This window comes from Anser anser, assembly GCF_964211835.1.
Source record: "Anser anser genome assembly, contig: HAP1_SCAFFOLD_153, whole genome shotgun sequence".
NCBI classification, from domain to species: domain Eukaryota; kingdom Metazoa; phylum Chordata; class Aves; order Anseriformes; family Anatidae; genus Anser; species Anser anser.
The window spans coordinates 123682-138021 of NW_028153728.1; the positions used below are offsets into that span (position 1 = coordinate 123682).

The following is a 14340-nucleotide window of genomic DNA, read 5'->3' on the forward strand; positions in this document are numbered from 1 at the left end:
TGTGAAATTCCAGAATTGAATGTGGACCCCCCCCAGACCTGGGGAGGAATCCCCAAACTTGGGGGGGACCCCCAAAATTGGGGTTAAAGCCCCAGATCCCGGGGAGCTAAGCCCCAAATTAAGGGAAGGAACCTCAAACATGTGGTGAGAACCCCAACATTGGGGGAAAGAACCTTAATATTAGGGTGGCAGGCCAAGAAAGGATGGTGGGGGCCTCCAAAATTGTGGGGGGCTTGGAACTGGGGGGAATCCCCAAAATGGAGGGGGAACCCCAAAAGTGGGGGGGGGGCGAAGCACCAAATTAGGGGAAGGAACCCCAAAATTGCGGGGAAGAACTCTGAAATGGAGAGCTGAAAACCCGAAATTGAGGGGAAACCCCCCAAAACGGCGGGAAAACCCTCCATAAACACGAAACCGGTAATGTAACAGAGCAAAAAATGGCGTCCTACGGCACGCTGCGAGGCTCAATTTTCTGGGGAGTGCTGGGAAATGTAGTTCTTGGCCACCGGGTTTCCGGGAGTCCATATTGTTTTCCCAGAGCATGCCGGGAGATGTAGTTCTCGGACACTGGGCTTCCGGGAGGCCATGTTGGTTTCCCATCTTTGCTAGACTCCGGGTGCTCTGGCTTCACAGAGAAACCCCCAAACTGAAAAATGTACCTGCTAATATATTGGGCTCTAAATGTAGCCCTGGGTTAATTGAATAACAATCCCTGGGTAAGATTGAAGTGCAGGAGGGGTTGGCTACGGTTTTAAGAGCCGGTTTGCAGAAAAGGGATTTCCCGTTAAGAAATGGCATATACTGATTGTTCTCTTCCTTGCTCTGCCAAGACCTGAAGCACATCTTGGAAGCCAGGCAGAATCCGTGGAGCCAATGGAGTTCTCAAGCTCGACTTCAGCTTCTTCCCAGCTAGAAGAAGCAAGGACACGCCGGCTGAGTTCCACAGGCAACGCGCCCGTACCTGTAGACGAGGATTTAGAGATGCTACTTTGGGAACTCTCAGACAGCATACTGGAAGCCGAGCTCGACTTGGACCCAGGGAAGGATGAGGATGACCTCCTCCTTGAGCTTTCCAAGATGATTGATGATTGAACTGCATAGTCCTATGGTATATTAAAAAAAAAAAAAAAAAAAAAAAAGAAAACAACTCTTCTTCTTGTTGGATACCCTGAGGTGATCCTTTTTCTAACTGAGGCTTTGCAATGAGACTTAAAGCACAGTTGGAACTGGTAGAAATTGGCAGGATCTGCACTCAGTTGTCCTAAGTTTTCCTGCTGGTCAGAGTTAAGGTCTTGTGCATGGTTCCGTAACTATAGGTGGCTACCTTTGATATCAAGAGGACAAAGCACTTGTTTCTTTTGGCACAGAAAGATGTCCATCGGCACGCTGTGGTGGCTGTGAATTGACGTAGTGATGGAGCGATGCTCTGAAGGCTTAAACGGAAAGCTTCTTCCTTCCGCCCCCCTTGGCACAGCTCGATGTTGGGCACATTGTGAAGCCTGGGTGTTCTGATTTCTCGGACAGTTGATACCCAAATCCCGGAGTTACTATGTCAACTCTTGACTTTTATTTGTGTATGCCATTGTTTTGACTGTAATCTTTTCAGATGATGAAGCTGTAGGGGCGGGAGGGAGCAAAATAATTATTCTAGCGTTGTGGACCAAACATGCTGCCAGGAGTGGTGGTGCTGGGGTCAGCCCACCCGGCCTTACTTTCAATTATCAGGGATGATAAAATGGTGTGAAAAGCAGCAGCTCTGCGATACGGCTACGCTACCCCCACTCCCTTCTCTTGTGCTGTACCAAAGTTCCCCCAAGCTTTGGTTGGTGCTTTTTGCTGGTGACAGTAGGACTCCAGGGCGAGTAGTCGGGACTCTCCTGCAGTAACTGGGTCAATTAAGGGTTGGTTTAAGTGCCTCCTGGTTTTTAAAATTGCTCCCCTGAGCTGCTGGCTCTGCTGCCTGCTACAGCAAATGTTCGGGTGCCATCAGCGTTGCACTTGGGCGTGGGCACTGACCCTGCGGAGGAGAGCTGAGACTCGCGTGTATTGTGTACCCTGCCGCCAGTGATCGTTTTCCCCTAGCAGATCTATTTTGAATCATTTCCCTAAATTTTAGAGGAACTTTAGGCTCTTTGTGCTATGATTTGTGAAGCTGTAGGGGCCCTCAGACATTTGCTGCTGGCAGAGGAAAACCGCTTGTCGAATTTGTTGTAAATACTTTCTGTTTGGACAACAACGCCTGTGTGTGTGTGTGTGTGTGTGTGTGTGTGTGTGTGCGCGTGCTTTGACGACCCCCTGCGACGCCCCAGCTCCGCGAGGGAAGCTTTGAAGCGGCTCTGGGAAAACCTCTGCGGAAGAAACCGCTGCTAGTGACTTGCGGAAAAGGGACTCCACAATCAGTGAGATTGTAAAGTAGGTATGTTTATTCAGCGCTGGGCAGCACGGGAGGTCGTGGGCATGAAGATTGATGACTCTTCCTCGTCACCGCTAGTTGACCTCTTGTCTTTGCACAGACTCAGTTGCTCCTTGGCTCTTGTCCATCTGCAGGACCAGTTTCTCCCAGTTTCTTAAGACAGGCTCACTCTCTTATTAGGAGACTGACCTTGGTAAGGGGCCCAAGGCTTCTTGCTTTAGTTAATTGGCACAATGCACCATAGTTAGCAAAGACGCTAAGTAGCATCCTAGTTTAACGCTGTCAGCGCTCTATCTCTACTTGATAAGATTCTCCTAACTCCCTCTCTCACTGGAGCCCACGCAGCCCTCCGTCCTGCCGAAGGACTTCACGGGGACTTCTGCCGGCTCCGGGTGCCCGCACACAGACAGAAATGGCTTTGAGAGAAAACAATCAGGAGGAGGAGAGCTCAGAGACTGCGGCCGGCTTCGGCCACCTTCCCCTCGCTTTCCCTCTCCGTGTTCAAACCGAGCACTGTTCTGCCGTCAACCTTCGCTGCCTCTGCCCGCGGCGCTGGGCTTTCGCGTGTGCCATTGCTCCTCTACATATTTTATCCTTCCTTTTGTAAGGAATGGTCCAGCAACTCGTGTCACTAAGGGATTTGAAGGGTTAACATCGAGGCCCGGGTCTAGGTGATAAGAGAACAAAGGGGTTTTTAGGGAAAAGTGCTGACTACTGCAGGGGATGTTGCTAGAGTTTCTGAAATCCGGCGCAGAGGCTCCCAAACGAGGAGGAAGGGGGAGCTGAAGGACAATTGAAGGACAAAAGCCTGGGAGGAAGACAACCAGCATTCAGCCCGAGCAAGCCCCGAGAGACCACCAGAGACTGGTACGCAGGCGCCCCTGGGAGGGGTTTCGGATTCCGGAAACCAATTCTAATAACCCTGCCTCTTCTCGAAGTAGTAATGAATATGTATTAGCCTGGGAGCATCAAAACCAGCCGCCTTACGTAACAGGTGTGCGTCCTGGGGGAGCAGAGACTCCCGGCGCATCCAGCGCTGCTTGCTTGCCTCTATTCGTTTAATAAATTGTAAACTTTGATTGTAATCCTATTTGGATTTATAACAGCCATTTATAACACTTTTTATATTTGTATTTTATTTAAGGCTGTCTTGCCCCCCTCCCCCCCCAGCCTCGCTGCTCGCCAATAAAGCTGGCGCAGGGGCTAAGGGATTTGAAGGGCCTGCTTGTACACCTAAGGGATTTGAGGGCCTGCTTGTACACCTTTGGGGACTGCCTCTTTTGGGGGGGGGGGGGTGGTGTTAGGAGCTGCTTGTATACTTTTTTAGGCATTCCTCTGAGAGGGGGTTGGGAGCTTCGTGTATACTGGGGGGGGAGGGCCTCCCTCGAGGTGGAAGGGGGGGGGTTGGAGCGTTTCTACACTGTAGGGGCCTGCCTGTACACTTTTGGGGCCTGCCTTGGAGGGGTTGGGAACTGCTTGTACACCTTTGGGGCCTGCGTCTGCGCGGGGCGGGGGGGGTTGGGGGGTTGGAGCTGGTTTTAACCTTTCGGGCTTGCATCTGGAGGGGGATGGGGCCTGCCTTTGGGGGGGTGGTTGTGAGCTGCTTGTATACTGTAGGGGCCTGCTTGTACACCTTTGGGGCCTGCGTCTGGGGGGGGGGGTGGGAGCTGCTTGTACACTGTTAGGGCCTGCCTTGGGGGAGGGGTTGGGGCATGTGCCTTGGGGGCATGGGGTTGGGAGCTGCTTCTACGCTGTAGGGGTCTGGGTCTTGGGGGGTTGGGGCTGTTTGTACACCTTTGGGGTGTGCCTCTGGGGCGGATGGGGAGTTGCTTGTACACCTTTGGGGCCTGTGTCTGGGGGGGGTTGGGGCCTGTGCCGGGGGGGTTGGGAGCTGCTTGTACGCTCTAGGGTCCTCTGGCAGGCTTTGGGGCCTCCCTTTGAGGGGGGCAGTTGGGAGCTGGTTGTACACCTTTGGGGCCTGAGTCTGGGGTGTGGGGGCTGGGGCTGAGGCCTGGGGCCTGGGGCATGCATCTGGGTGGTGGTGGTGGGGGGTCCAGTTCATGGGGGGGGTGGGTTGGGAGCTGCTTGTGGACAGTTGGGGTCTGCATCCGGGTGTGGCTGGGGCCTGCTTGTAGACTTCTGCAGCCTGTGTCTGGTGTTTGGGGGCTTTTCTGTAGTGTTTGGGGATTGCATTTTGGCTTTGGGATGTGTCTAGAGCTTCTGGGGCCTAGCTGTAGTGCTTGGGGCCTGCGTCTGGGGCTTTTCTGTAGCATTTTGGTAGCGTGTTTGTGATTTGGGGTCTGTATCCAGGGTTTTGCCTTTTTTGTAGTTTTCAGCTTTGTGTCTGTTTCTTTGTTGGTTGCCTGGGGTTTGGGGTTTGGATCATTAGTCAGTGTCATTAGCGTCGGGGGGTTGATATGAAGGGTTAGGGTTGTGGTTAGAGTTGTTAGGGTTAAAGAGAATAAGGATTTTAGGGTAAGGGGATCAAGGTTGTGGGAATAAAAATGTTTTTGCACAGAGTTACATCGTTTAGAGGGAAGGAAGGTGGTATTGATATATGCTTGCAGTGATAAGAAAGCTTAACAGACAACCTTGTAAAATGCAGACAACCAGAATCCTTAGAGCAATTGGGTGGAAATCACGGTGTAAGAAACATTACCACCTCAAAGAGGAAAACAGTCAAGAAAAAAATAAAATTGACTAGTAACAGGCCAGCAGCTGTGTATTTTCTGTGAAGCACTGGATAGATTGTGAACATGGATTACCCAGTCAATGGGGAAACTGGGGAGGGTCCTGGTCACCGAGAGGAAAAAAAAAATTATATAAACTGTGTTATGGAACTAGTAGGTGGCTTGTGGGACGCCTGCCATTGCAATCGTGAATAAAAATGCTACCTCACTGAGATACTTGCCTGAGCCTATGGTATTGGTTACAGAGTGTTTCTAATAAGGTGTTAGGGTTTTAAGGTTTCAGGGCTAAGGCACTAGGGTTGGGTTTCAGGGTTAGGGTTTCCAGGGTTTAGGGTTAGGATTTTAAGGTTGTTAGGGTTGGAGTTATAAGGGTTAGGGTTTGGGGGTTAGTGTGTTAAGGTTTTAAAGTATTTTGTGGTTTTAGTGTTGATAGGGTTTTTAGGGTTTTAGTTATGGTCAGGTATTTAGGGTTAGGGTTTTAAGGTCTTATTTTTTTTTTTTTAAGGTTAGGGTCTCCAGCGTTAGGGCTTTGAGAATCTTTACGTTTTGGGTTAGGATTTTAGAGGGTCTTAATTTTTAGGGTTAGGGCTTTTAGGCGTAGGTCTAGTGTGGTAAATTTTATCGGGTTAGGACTGTAAGGGTTTTTAGGGTTAGGGTTTCTAGGGTTTTTTGGGGTAGGGCTTAGGGTTAGATCCGTGGGAGCCGTAGTGTTAGGGGTCAGGGTTCTTAGGGCTAAGGCCCAATATTAGGGTGGAAGGCCAAACTAAGGGGGGAGCCCCCCCCAAAATTGAAGGGTCGAAGCCCCAATTTAGGGGAAGAAACATCAAAATTGTGGGGTCCCCCAAAATTGGGCGGAAGAGCTCTTAATATTGGGGGAAACCCAAAAAAGGAGGGTGGGGGACTCTAAAATTGTGGGGTCCCTCAAATTGGTTGTGTCCCCCCCCAAATTGGTTGTGTCCCCCCCAAAATTGCTTGTGTCCCCCCCAATTAGGGGAGGAACCCCCTAAATTGGGTGGGTGAACCCCCAAATTGGGGGGAAGAAGACTTAAATGGAAGTGTGAAATTCCAGAATTGAATGTGGACCCCCCCCCAGACCTGGGGAGGAATCCCCAAACTTGGGGGGGACCCCCAAAATTGGGGTTAAAGCCCCAGATCCCGGGGAGCTAAGCCCCAAATTAAGGGAAGGAACCTCAAACATGTGGTGAGAACCCCAACATTGGGGGAAAGAACCTTAATATTAGGGTGGCAGGCCAAGAAAGGATGGTGGGGGCCTCCAAAATTGTGGGGGGCTTGGAATTGGGGGGAATCCCCAAAATGGAGGGGGAACCCCAAAAGTGGGGGGGGGGGGGGCGAAGCACCAAATTAGGGGAAGGAACCCCAAAATTGCGGGGAAGAACTCTGAAATGGAGAGCTGAAAACCCGAAATTGAGGGGAAACCCCCCAAAACGGCGGGAAAACCCTCCATAAACACGAAACCGGTAATGTAACAGAGCAAAAAATGGCGTCCTACGCCACGCTGCGAGGCTCAATTTTCTGGGGAGTGCTGGGAAATGTAGTTCTTGGCCACCGGGTTTCCGGGAGTCCATATTGTTTTCCCAGAGCATGCCGGGAGATGTAGTTCTCGGACACTGGGCTTCCGGGAGGCCATGTTGGTTTCCCATCTTTGCTAGACTCCGGGTGCTCTGGCTTCACAGAGAAACCCCCAAACTGAAAAATGTACCTGCTAATATATTGGGCTCTAAATGTAGCCCTGGGTTAATTGAATAACAATCCCTGGGTAAGATTGAAGTGCAGGAGGGGTTGGCTACGGTTTTAAGAGCCGGTTTGCAGAAAAGGGATTTCCTGTTAAGAAATGGCATATACTGATTGTTCTCTTCCTTGCTCTGCCAAGACCTGAAGCACATCTTGGAAGCCAGGCAGAATCCGTGGAGCCAATGGAGTTCTCAAGCTCGACTTCAGCTTCTTCCCAGCTAGAAGAAGCAAGGACACGCCGGCTGAGTTCCACAGGCAACGCGCCCGTATCTGTAGACGAGGATTTAGAGATGCTACTTTGGGAACTCTCAGACGGCATACTGGAAGCCGAGCTCGACTTGGACCCAGGGAAGGATGAGGATGACCTCCTCCTTGAGCTTTCCAAGATGATTGATGATTGAACTGCATAGTCCTATGGTATATTGGAAAAAAAAAAAAAAAAAAAAAAAAGAAAACAACTCTTCTTCTTGTTGGATACCCTGAGGTGATCCTTTTTCTAACTGAGGCTTTGCAATGAGACTTAAAGCACAGTTGGAACTGGTAGAAATTGGCAGGATCTGCACTCAGTTGTCCTAAGTTTTCCTGCTGGTCAGAGTTAAGGTCTTGTGCATGGTTCCGTAACTATAGGTGGCTACCTTTGATATCAAGAGGACAAAGCACTTGTTTCTTTTGGCACAGAAAGATGTCCATCGGCACGCTGTGGTGGCTGTGAATTGACGTAGTGATGGAGCGATGCTCTGAAGGCTTAAACGGAAAGCTTCTTCCTTCCGCCCCCCCTTGGCACAGCTCGATGTTGGGCACATTGTGAAGCCTGGGTGTTCTGATTTCTCGGACAGTTGATACCCAAATCCCGGAGTTACTATGTCAACTGTAAGGAATAGTCCAGCAATTTGTGCCACTGAGGGGTGTGAAGGGTTAACATCGAGGCCTGGGTTTAGGCGAGAAGAGAACAAAGGGATTTCTTCAGAGAAAAACTGCTGACTTTGCACGGACGTGCAGTAACTTCTGACAGCCGGCCAAGAGACCACTAGATAAGGAGGAAGAATATGAGCCTCCCTGTCCGAGCGGCCCCCGAGAAACTAACAGAGACTGATAAGCAGGCGCACCTGGGAGGACTTCGGATTCGGGAAACCAATTATAATAACCCTGCCTCTTCTAGAAGTAGTAATGAATATGTATTAGCCTAGGAGCATAAAAACCAGCCGCCTTACGTAACAGGTGTGCGTCCTGGTGGAGCAGAGACTCCCGGCGCACCCAGCGCTGTTTGCTTGCCTCTATTCATTTAATAAATTGTAAACTTTGATTGTAATCCTATTTGGGACTCAGTCATTTATAACAATTGGGGGCTCGTCCGGGATGGTCTTGGTTCCTGAATTCTGACTTGATCTAGGAGGGGCGCCCCCACCATTTGGTGGCTCCTGTTCGAGTCAGGTCGGGGCTAATGCCATCTTGAACCTGAATAAGGGCAAGCAAAGATTTAGATTTTTTTATGAGCTCCCTTTGCCGGCTGCAGCACTATATTTTGCCCGTAATTCTGCGCGCGAAGATCCGAACGAAGACGACGGAGTCGTAAGTATTTAAGGCGTATACCGTTCGGTTGGGTGGGTTTCGGTTGCCTGTGTGTGTGAGAGTGTGACTGAGACGGAACGTAGTTCCGAAGCGATTGTGGAGGTCTTCTAACCGCGGTTCCAATCTCCCGCGAGGGACTTGGCCGGTGAAGGACCGAAGCGATTCCTATAGGATTCGTGGGTGGGTGATAGGTCCTAAACCCCCTGCAAGACACTCTCACTAAGGCAACCAAGGGCTGTAGGAATTGCCACAGTAAAATTCCTAGATGGGTCAGACAAAATTGAAGACCCGGGACCAGAGAAAAGGGAGCAAATTACCAGACATACCACCAGAAAGTCCATTAGGGATAATGATTAGAAATTGGAACGATAGGGGCCCCGGAAAAGGGAAAAAGTAAATTAAAAATGGTTCAGTATTGTATGACAGAATGGCCAAAGGAGCCTTTAAGACCACATGTCTTTTGGCCCGTTTTCGGATCCTTTGAAGACTGGGTTTGCCAGGCCTTAAATATACATGTTAATTCAAAGGAACCTTTTAGCCAGGAGGAAAGTGATTATGCAGGATTATGGATCAGGATCTCACGTCCTTTTCCAGCCTCAATATTTACACTAAAAGCAGACGAGAAGTTTGACGAAGAAGAGAACAAAAAAATAAAAAATAAAAAATAAAAAAAAAAAAAGGAAAAAGAAAAAGATGATGAATGGGAGTCATTGGATAACCTACCACCTCTATATCCTAACAATCCACCCCCGGTGGTGCATCTTGTAATCCTGTTTTGTTCTTAAGTGTTTTGACTGTGTCAAGGAGGAAGGTGGGAGCATTATCTAAGTAACAGTTTAGAAGTTTGGCTATATTCGCGGTGGTGTTCGGTCAGTTTCCCAAGTATCGGGGGAGAGGGGCTGACTGATTATCAAAGTGGTAGAACGGAGAGTCACTTCTTTGGTGGTTCGGGCCTGAGCCCTGGGAATTCGGTAAGAAGGGGGAGAGCGAATTTATTTAGGCCTCAATACCTTTTTAAACCCCCATCTTGACGGATACACAGGAGTGATTCCTTGTTTTGTGTAGGCTTACTAACAAAGTGCATGAGAAAAATTAGCATTTGGCTTGAAATTCGGTCTTATTGAAATGTAAATTTTGTGGAAAAGGTGTTATTGTTTGTCTAGAAGACAGAAGGCTGAGTGCTTCAGGTGTTTTTCCGAAGTCCTGCGGATTTATGATTGGAATGGGGCTCATTAATAATCTGAAATAGTAAAGTTTGTATGTGGAAAGAAGAGTTTAATCCCAGAGAATTGGGACATTTGGGAAGAAGATTAGGAAAAGATAGTAAAAACCTGCAATAAAATGGTTTGTGTGGAAATTGAAACAAGGGACAGTAACTAATATAAATAAATAAAAGGGAATGGGAAATCAAGGAAATGGGTAAAATCCAAAACAAAGACGTCCAAAAAAAAAAAAAAAGCCTCCTCGGGTGCATATTGGCACATTGGAAGGATATTGTTAGAAATGGGGGCACAGAAAGCAAGAGGACTTTCACTAAGTATTGCAATCAATGGTGGCCACTATATAAACTAAATGGCCACTTTATGGATCAATCGACTATAACAGTGTCTTGCAATTAATGTTTTTGAGGAGAGAAGGAAAATAGGATGAAATGTTGTATAGTGATATGTTGTTTCAGCATGTTGGAGGGAAAAGGTTTGGAATTAAGTTGGCCCCTGACTGAGCCTTTGGTGTTGGCATTAGAAAAGTACGGGCTGGAGAAAGATAAAGGAAGTGTTAAAAGGATTGTTGAAGGTGTTAAAGGTTGTGTGGCATGTAGTATTTAACAGAGCATTTTGATGCTGAATGAGCAGGGAAAGAGGATGTAGGAATTCTGATAGTTCCGCCTCAACCCGAGGCTGAGATCTCAAAATCACGGTGTGAGCCCTCTGGGGCGGAGGGACCATGATGGGTCCGAGAGAGTTGTCGTGGAAACAGAAAAGCAGCTAACTCTTGAAACAACCTGAGTTCCTGTGTGAGCTCAGATTGCCAATGGGACCGCTCAGGGAACTTTCAACGATTGCATTCCCCTGAGCGACCCCCTCACTGAGACCCTAATCACCCCGGAAATTATGTAAATACTAAAATCTGGTTAAATTGGCTATTGGGAATTGAGAATCTGTTCCAACAAGGTCCAAAAGAAACCCCTATGGAATTTATGGAATTTTTGAATTTCTGGACCAACTTTGAAATGCAATGAAAAAAAAAAAAAAAATGGACCTGGCTTAAAAAAAAAAAAAAAAAAAGAGAGAGAGAGGCAACTGGCTAACCGCTTTCCAGGGCAATCAGCCCCTGATATCAGAAAGAAATTGTCTTAGGCTGCAGGACAAACAACAGTCAGGAATGATGGGGACCTGGGGCATCTACCCTAGCAGGTCCACTAGTTGAAATAAAGCTAGGAAACGAAGACAGAGGCTTGAATTTTTTGTTGGTTATGGGAGCTTCTTTCTCTGTGTTAATTAGGCTGTAAATGTAATAGGAGCAACATATTCAGTGTTAAATAGTTTAAAAGGACGATTAGGAACTAAGACAACTACAATAATTGGAGCCACAGGGAAAGAGGAAGAATGGTCATTCTTACGACCCCTTGATTTGCGTTTTGGGGGTGAGGAACTAACCCATAAATTTTAGTATGTACCAGAATGCCCGATGCCACTCTTTGGACGGGATCTATTAGCCAAATTAGATGCAACAATAACCTTTGAGGATGGAGAATTAATAATGAAGGTACCTGAGTCCAAAGTAGGCCAAATCCTAATGATCAAAGATAAACCCTTTGTTAATATTCCAAGAGAAGTAGAAAATGCAGTTATAGCAACAGTACGGGAAACAGATGTACCAGGGAAGTCGAAACTGGCACAACCGGTAAAGGTGGAATTAAAGGAAGGAGCCAAACCTGTTCGAATCAAACAATATCCACTTAAGATAGAAGCTAGGCATGGGAATGGTGAAAATTATTGACAAATTTCTCAAATATCAGATTCTGGAAGAATGTAAATCGGAATACAATACTCCAATTTTTCCAGTAAAGAAGCCGAATGGCGAGTATAGATTTGTACAAGATCTTAGAGCAATAAATGAAATAACAAAGGATATTCACCCGGTAGTAGCTAATCCTTACACATTGTTAACATCTGTGAAAGGGAAATATAAATGGTTTACCGTGATAGATTTAAAGGATGCCTTCTTTTGCATACCTCTTGATAAAGATAGTAGAAAATTATTTGCCTTCAAATGGGAAAACGTATTGAAGTTTTTGGACCACATATGGTAACAACCGTTTTGGAACAAAGGGGGGGGGGGGGGCACTGGTTATCACCCAGCTGGATGATGAAATATCAGGCAATCCTAACTGAACAAGATGACATAACCTTGAAAACGACTAACCTGTTATATCCAGCAGTATTTCTAGGAACTGTTCCAGAAGAAGGACCGTTGGAACACAGTTGTGTGCAAATAATCGAACATACGCCAGCCACAAAGATTTGAAGGATGTACCCCTTGAAAGGTATTCAGTGGGAATACCACACTCCGTGGCACCCACAAAGCTCAGGGAAAGTAGAAAGGATGAATCAAACAATAAAACAACAATTGGCTAAGTTAATGATCGAGACACAGCTGCCCTGGACGAAATGCTTACCATTGGCACTTTTAAACATAAGAACTAAACCACACAGTGAGACTGGATTATCATCATATGAAATGTTATATGGTATGCCTTATTCTCAAGGGATGCCCCTAGGGAACAATGTAGTTGAGGATCATAGTATCCAGAAATACATAATTACCATTGGAAGGAGATTACAGGAGATAAGAGAAATTGGGATGATGACTCAGACACCACCTTTAGGATTTGCTATTCATAAAATACAACCAGGAGACAAGGTCTTAATAAAAACCTGGAGAGAAGAATCATTGAACCCCCGATGGGAGGGACTGTACCTTGTTTTACTTACTACTGAAACAGCTGTGAGAACAGCAAGAAGGGGTTGGACCCACGCATCCAGAATAAAAGGACCAATAACTACCGAAGCCTGGAGGGTTGAGTCCACTCCTGGGGAACTGAAACTGAGACTAAAGAGGAACTGATATCCCAGCAATGAGGTTCTGCATGAATTAAGGGCACTGGATAAAGAGGACAAGGCTGAAGGGAGGAAAGGGAGAAGGCAAGACCGGGGTAGGACCCTCCACTGCGGCGTGTATGGTCTACCGAGGGAGGCAACCCCTATGGGTATTGACCGCCGAGTGAGAGTGCCTCGACCGGACTTCTCCCACACCAAGATCAGTTTGTCCTGAGAAAAATAACATGAGAACCTTTTAAACCCATAATAAAATTGTGATTAGTTTTTCCAGGAGCTGGATCACCCTGAAGGGCTGAATGGTAACACAAGCTCTGAAAGCGGGCCCAACCCCCTGATTGAAGGCGCTTCCCACACTCTCAAGATTGGACGGCGAAAAAGGCTTATAATATGACAGGTCGCCAAAGAGAACTGAATTGTGACTGTAAGTGGAAACCCAACGTGGGAGCTTGGAAGCGTGCATATACGAGTACAAACGGGGCAGACATTGTAACAGGACCACTCGGTAACAAGGACACTCTGTATTATCACGCCCCAAAGGGTAAAGATGGATGGGATGGTCCTTTTCCAAACGACGTGGGCCCTAAAGGGACATTATTGGGTGTGTGGCAAACATGCTTACAAGAGGCTACCTGGAAACTGGTCGGGAATATGCTATGGGGGGTACATAAGACCCTTGTTCTTTTTATTGTCACAAACACAAGGAAATCATTTAGGAATAAGATTATATGATGACCTGAACAGAGTAAAACGATCTATTGATACTTCCTTATCCGGGGATAGTGCCCAAAAATGGGGAAAGGATGAATGGCCTCCTGAAAGAATCATACAGCATTATGGGCCAGCTACCTGGAACCCGAATGAGTTGGTATCAGGAGCCCGAGAACCTATTTATAATTTGAACCGAATAATTAGGTCGCAAGCTATCCTCGAAGTTGTAACCAATTAAACAGCGACGACCTTGGATCTTCTGGCTGATCAATCCACTCAGATGAGGAATGCTATCTTTCAACGTAGAATGGTCTTAGACTATTTACTAGCAGAAGAAGGGGGAGTGTGTGGAAAACTGAACGATTCTAATTGTTGTTTACAAATTGATGATAATGGAAAAGTGGTTAAGCAGATAACAAAAGAAATTAAAAAGCTAGCCCACGTCCCAGTACAAACTTGGAAGGGTATGGATTGGGATTTCTTTTCATGGTTGCCCGGTGGACCATGGGTTAAAAGGATGCTATTTTTATTTTTATGTGGTGTAATGACATTATTGTTTATACCTTGTATGATACCTTGCTTTACGTTGTTGATACGGCGGATAATAAATAGCACCCAGTTTGTGATGACTTTGGGAGAGAAAAGGTGATGTGTCGATAATGATGCTTAAGAAATGGACACCCCGAGAACTGACTGATGAAATCCAACTGCTACTAACAAAAGTTGAAGAAGAGACACGAATTGATGATATTAAAAAAAAAAAAAGGGAGGAATTGTAAGGAATAGTCCAGCAATTCGTGCCACTAAGGGGTGTGAAGGGTTAACATCGAGGCCTGGGTTTAGGCGAGAAGAGAACAAAGGGATTTCTTCAGAGAAAAACTGCTGACTTTGCACGGACGTGCAGTAACTTCTGACAGCCGGCCAAGAGACCACTAGATAAGGAGGAAGAATATGAGCCTCCCTGTCCGAGCGGCCCCCGAGAAACTAACAGAGACTGATAAGCAGGCGCACCTGGGAGGACTTCGGATTCGGGAAACCAATTATAATAACCCTGCCTCTTCTAGAAGTAGTAATGAATATGTATTAG

General features: G+C 47.0%; 1 long non-coding RNA gene across 1 annotated transcript; it reads left to right on the forward strand.

The window, feature by feature from the left end:
* The first annotated feature begins 5467 nt into the window (after nucleotides 1-5467).
* On the forward strand, nucleotides 5468-14056 carry LOC310890956. Its single transcript, XR_014577365.1, has 3 exons — nucleotides 5468-6880; nucleotides 6995-8424; nucleotides 11864-14056. It is a non-coding gene; the product is annotated as an uncharacterized lncRNA (long non-coding RNA).
* Nucleotides 14057-14340: the final 284 nt, after the last annotated feature.